This window comes from Propithecus coquereli, unplaced genomic scaffold, assembly GCF_000956105.1.
Source record: "Propithecus coquereli isolate 6110/MARCELLA unplaced genomic scaffold, Pcoq_1.0 Scaffold46, whole genome shotgun sequence".
Taxonomy (NCBI): domain Eukaryota; kingdom Metazoa; phylum Chordata; class Mammalia; order Primates; family Indriidae; genus Propithecus; species Propithecus coquereli.
In genome coordinates, this window is record NW_012150396.1 from 7,873,242 (window position 1) to 7,879,346 (window position 6,105).

Here is a 6,105-nt window from a genome sequence, read left to right on the forward strand (position 1 = left end):
GAAGTAGCTCCATTATTAGAAATTCGTGAAGATTTTTTGTTGGTTGTTTGTTTTTATTAATTGGGAACATCCTATGTGGTAATTTGAAGAGTCAGAGACCTATTTGTGCAGTGCCTAGTGTCTGCATGACAGCTCCCTTTTAAACAAAGGGTCCACCTCTTCCCTTTGAATTAAAAAGAACATAGGTTACCCGAGTTACTGCGTTTGGGGGTTTGACTGAGAATAAGGAGAGGGATTGAGAGAGCAGACTCTTAACTTGATTTCCAGCATCCTATAAGTCCTGTCTGGGAAGACTTGTGCGTAGAAGGAACGGATGCTGCCACATTCTGGACTGCGGTCACACAGAGCGCTCGTGGGCAGGGCAGTACAAAGTGCTTTCTGGTCAGTTCTTAACTGTAAATCTCACCACAAGCTTTCCACACGTCACCTTACTTTACCATTACTTATCTCTCGGAAGAGATTCACCTTCCAGAAAGCACACAGGTGGCCCTATGTCTAAGACAAATTTTCCTGGGAAAAAGGCCAACATGGGATGCCTTGATACTGCCAAGCAGAGGAAAAGAGAGACCCCAAAGAACAGCACGGAGGGCTCGAACTGCAAACTGTGTTTAGATCTCTAAGTGTCTGGCGGCTATTTACTGTGACTTAGTGTTTTGTACCAAAATTGACCCATTATTCCCGTCACAAGTAAACACTTTGAAAATATCTGGAATGTTATTTGCTTTGGATTTGCTAATAATCCAATGAACAGAGCATACCCAATACTCATGATAAAGTACAAGGAAGGCCATATCTAATCAAAATCAAGCTAAAAGTTAGGGCGCCCACGGAAGAAACATTCTTCTAGAGACTTCCTTTTTTAGCCTACTCTAGAACGTATGGATTTTTGTGTTTCGGGACAACCACTATTATACTACTGCCATCGAATATCAGAGTTGTAACTTTACAGAAATGAACATTTATATGATGAGAAGAAATACACGAGTAAATAAGAATGGGACTAGACCAAATTTGATCGAGTGAAGGATAATTCCAAACATTAATGCCCAGGATGATACTTGGTATATATCTGTCTAGTGTCCAAACCATATGTACAAACATATAAATATGAGGTACTTGATTATTTTAGCTGATTGAATATGGTGTTAAGAAGGCCAAGATAATGGGTTTAACCGTGTGCACCCATTATTTTCATTATCCTCAATTGTCACAGTTTTTATAGTTGGCGATGGCCAGCCATTCCATACACGAATTCTGTTAGTCATTAAAAAGACACGGTGAGAGAGTGAAGGTAGCGGGAAAAGCACGTGACCTAGCGTGTTGGCAGGTTAAAAGTGCCAGCTTCAAATATGAAGGTCAGCATTGTGATGACGATGTATCGATACTTAACTAGAAGTGAAAGAAAATAACAGGTGTGCAGAGTATCGACTTGAAGACGTAATTTCATCAAATCTCAATCATTGAGCTACCACAAAAACTTCTGAAAATATCCTTAAAAATGTTCAGTTAAGGGATTTAAAAATATTTCATCATATTGCAATAATTCATCGTATGCAATAGTTTCTTTTATGTAAATAACAGTACTTTCATTTTAGCTCGTGGTTCTTTATTAGTTAAAGATGTTTTTTTTCCCTTCTGGTCGTAAGATAGATGATGTTTTCTGAGAGAAGTAGACTCGCTGGAGTAGAGAGTTCCTTGAAGGAGTAATAGGAGATTAGACTCAAAAGATAGGGTCAGTTGGAGAAGGGCCTTGTATGGTTCATTTTATGAATTTTGCACTTTAATCCCATAGACAAAGGGGAAGTCACTTCCATACAGTTTGCGTATGCTCCTTTCCGTGTGCATGGCACAGAATGTCAGGAACCCGCCATGTGGCTGGCAGCTAACTGAGTGCGACACAATCCCTGATGTTACGACTCAAATTCTGCTAAGGAAATAAAAATCCCAGGTAGAACTCGGTCACAGTCAAAGAAGAGTTAAAGAAATGTTTTCCTGTTTTGTTGTATTGGTATATTCCTTCTATGAAAAGTGTGGTTATTTAGTATATACATGTGAATTGCTATGAAAAGAGGTAGTCCTTGGAGACCATGAGCATGAATTAGGATGTGGGTTCTAGGATATGAGGTGAGAGAGCTTCACACACCTTCCCGGACCTACACGTTGGATATTTTCTTGTGGCTAACAGGGAACACGAAGGTGGAGGGGATTGGTTAAAAGTTACCTCTGGGTTTTGAAAACACCAGCAGACAAGCTACCAGTGCCCCACCTGTATCTCCGAGTCAGTTTATTTTTAGATTTATGGTATTTCCTCTGATTCTATGACTTCTGCTCTCTTTCTTGTTTGAATATTCTAACCTTGGCTTGGCTACCCAACAGATCTTTAAGAAAGCATAATTTGTTCATAGTTGTCAAACTTTCTGCAAAGTCATTACAACTGTTTTTAGCTTTTAGGGGTAATCTCTAAGGGCGGTAAACAGCAAAAAAAAAAAAAGCAAACAACCCCCAGGGGGGAAGAAGATTCTCAAGATCAGATTCAGGGCTTTGTGCTCTATTTAATCTGTTCAGCAGGTTATTCTCCTAGCGTTACTCTGTTTGGAAGATGGCCAGTTGTCTACCAAAACTGTTTCTCCACGCCATAGCAGTGGAGGTGCATCTAGGCAGCGGCTGTCCAGCAATCTTTGCAGCTAGGTGTGGGGTGTAACTAGTTCTCGACAACTGTGTGTTAGCTGCAGTGCTGCACTAAGTAATTTGCAGATATTTTATTTTGTCCTTGCAATAAACCTATGAGGTAGTTATTATTTCTATTTTATAAATAAAGGAACTGAGGCCCAGAGAAATTAGGTAACCTGAATTAGGTCATAAAGTTAGCATGGAACAAGTGTGAAATTGGTACCCAATCTGTCTACCACCATAGCCACTTCAAGACCAAGGTCTTTTAGAAGCCACCATGCCTCCTTCACGCCCTTCTGTCAGCTTGATACAGTTGATGAACAGTCTTTGGGGATGGCAAAGCCCCAAGATAGGAAGAAACTAGATGCATGGATAGTTCATGCAGGAGAGTGGCCCTCGGACCTGAAATTCCCACCCTAGACTGTTCCATGAGCAAAAAGTAAGCTTCTGTGGTTTTTGCATTGATAAATTTTGAAGTCTGTTACAACAGGGTATGCTACCTTTGTAGAGATTCTGGGATAATAATGATGATATTGATCATGATCATGATGGAAAGCAGCAATACTTTAAAGATATTTCATAACACAACACAAAATTTATGCAGAGTAGAGGATACCTTTTCAGGTGAGACTTAAGTTGGATTTTTTTTTTTTAATTTCCCCATCAGGATATCTATGAGACCCCTGTACTGTTTCTTACTTCAGATAACAAAACACAGAAAGAAGAGTAAAGGCACAAACCAATTCCAGACACTTGGAAGCTGTAGTGGGTATTTTGCAGAGGAAACAAACCTTATGTTTTAGTGCTTCATAGAACTGTGGACCCTTAAGAGAGTTAACAGAGAACTGAGTGTTCTCAGCAATTGTTATCAAAACCCTCACACGTCATCCTTAAGCAGACAACATAGGACATAGACTAGCATGAGACACGGTAGGTTTGCAAGTGTCTACAGTAGTATAAAAAATTAAAGGCTGTGAGGTAGGGCAGAAAAGAGATATTTTCCCCTATCACATTTGGCTAAGGATGCAATCCTTAGCCTAGTCCCCTAGTGGAAAGGCCATGGATGCTGCATCAAAGCCATGGGATATATTGTTTATAATTTGTTCTATATGTTCAATTAATGTCATATTAATGAAGGGCCTACAATCAGAATTAAATCTAAGGTTCTAGTATCCAGAGAAGGTTAATAATTATTGGTAGTGAGACAAGGGTACAGATTATAAGCATAAGGCTTTGGAGGTAGACAGATTGGGTACAAATTTCACACTTGTTACATGCTAACTTTATGACCTAATCCAGATTACCTAATTTCTCTGGGCCTCAATCCCTTTATTTATAAAATAGAAAAAATAACTACCACACAGTGTTATTGCAAGGACAAAATAAAATCCGCAAATTACTTAGTACAGTGTCTGACACATGGGTCATTAATAGTAGCTCTTATTAATTATTAAGACTAAGCATTCTGTAGTTTTCCTTTGTCAGCCAGAAAGTAAAATTCTTTGGAATTTAGAGCATATTTTCTCTCATTTGTTTAAAATTTCATTTTGAAATTGAGCTTGAAGAGTCCCAAAATGGAAAGCATGAGAAGAGGAATTTCCAAAAAGGAAAATTTCCAGAAAAGAAAATTTGGCATGAGAAAGCATGATGCCTTTATTTAATTAAAAACATTGCTTATTTATAAACTTCAAAACTTCTAACATTGGACTGATATTTTAAATATTTTGAAAAGATGTTTAAGAATCTATCATCTTTCTAGAATGTTTTCACTCATTAAAAGTGACTACATTTTCCTGATAAATTTCCTATGATGCTCAGCTCAAAAAAGAAAACATCAAATGGAAAATTTCCTTCCTTGCTTTTATAAGGCATTAACACAAATATAAAAATATCTTATTAACCGAATTAACTACTAACCATCCCATTATTTTGTCTATAAATGCCAAATAACCAGTTATAAACAAACATAGTCTATGTTTTAAAAAATGACAAAACACGTATATTAATCAGTGAGTCACAAAACAATCTATCCCCTATTGCAATAGTTGTCCAGTTTTAAAAGAGCACCTTCATTTATACACACCACAGTTCTTGACATCTTATCAACAATCTATCCTCTATAGTTGGTAGAATCTTGGTATGGTCAACATCACTCTTTTGAAAATTCAAATATCTTTCCAGCATTCTGTTCCTAAAAACAAGCTGTTAGGATACTTTTCTTCCTTCTCTGAAACTACACGATTGCATTACCCTAGAATATAGTTTTAATTTAAAACTTTTACTCTGCTTTATAACACCAATTTAAACACTCTGAATCTTTTCTTTCCTACTCTATAACATCATTAGCCACTGATTTTTTTTTCTTAAAGAAAATTATTTTAAGATATTCATAATTCTATATCTTATTTTATAACTATTTCTACTCGAGTATAGTTCAATAGTAGGAAACACGTATTCACAAATATCTCATGGCTACATTTATGAATGAGTTTTGACCTGCGGTAAAATGATTTATGTTTCCATTAACAAACTATTTTTTCCCAAACGACAAGAAGTGAAATGTTAATCACATTCTAGGATAACACAGAGTTAGACATAAAAGTAGTTTTTGCTTAAGTAAAGTTTGGAATTAAAAATAGGGCAGTGAGTTAAAAAATCTGATTTAATCTTTGCAACTCCCAGATGGAATAGTAAAAGAGGGAGGAGGGAGAAGAGAAGAGAAGAGAAGAGGAGACAGAGACTGAGATGAAGACTGATTTTGAGATGGGTCAAGCCCCACATCACCAATTTCTGACGTTCTGGCATCATAATATTTCAAGGGTCTGGACCACCAGAACACCGATCCCCTTACTTAAAAAATTTAAAGGATCATGCTAAAAAAAAAAAAAAAAAAAGTCTTCCCAGGCACACCAGGAACATTATTCAAAGCCCCATGCGGTAGGCAGGGCATGAACTAAGAGCCTTCTGCAAACATGACCTTTTTATCAAACTCCCTGTCTCGCCTGGCTCTTCCCAACGCCCAGACAAGTTTATTGACACCCCCAGGCCCCCGTGCAGGGAGTCAGGGGGGCAGAGCCGGGGACACGCCCTGGTCCTCCCCTCCCTCCCGCGCGGCCGTCTCCGGAGCAAAGAGCAGCAGCGGCGGCGGCGGGATTGTGAGCCCGGCGGGGCCGTGAGCGGCCGGATTGTGAGCCCGGCGGGGCCGTGAGCGGCCGGATTGTGAGCCCGGCGGGGCCGTGAGCGGCGGGATTGTGAGCCCGGCGGGGCCGCGTGCGCCCCCGTCCCCGTCCCCGCGCGGTTCGCAGCCAATCGCCGGGAGGTGTCCGCGTCCCCGCGTCCCCGCACCTCGGCGCCAGCCGCCCCCGCCCCGCCCCCACCCTGCACGGCACTGCTGAGCCCGGCCCGGGCGCCGAGGCTGGGGGCGGCTGGCGCGGG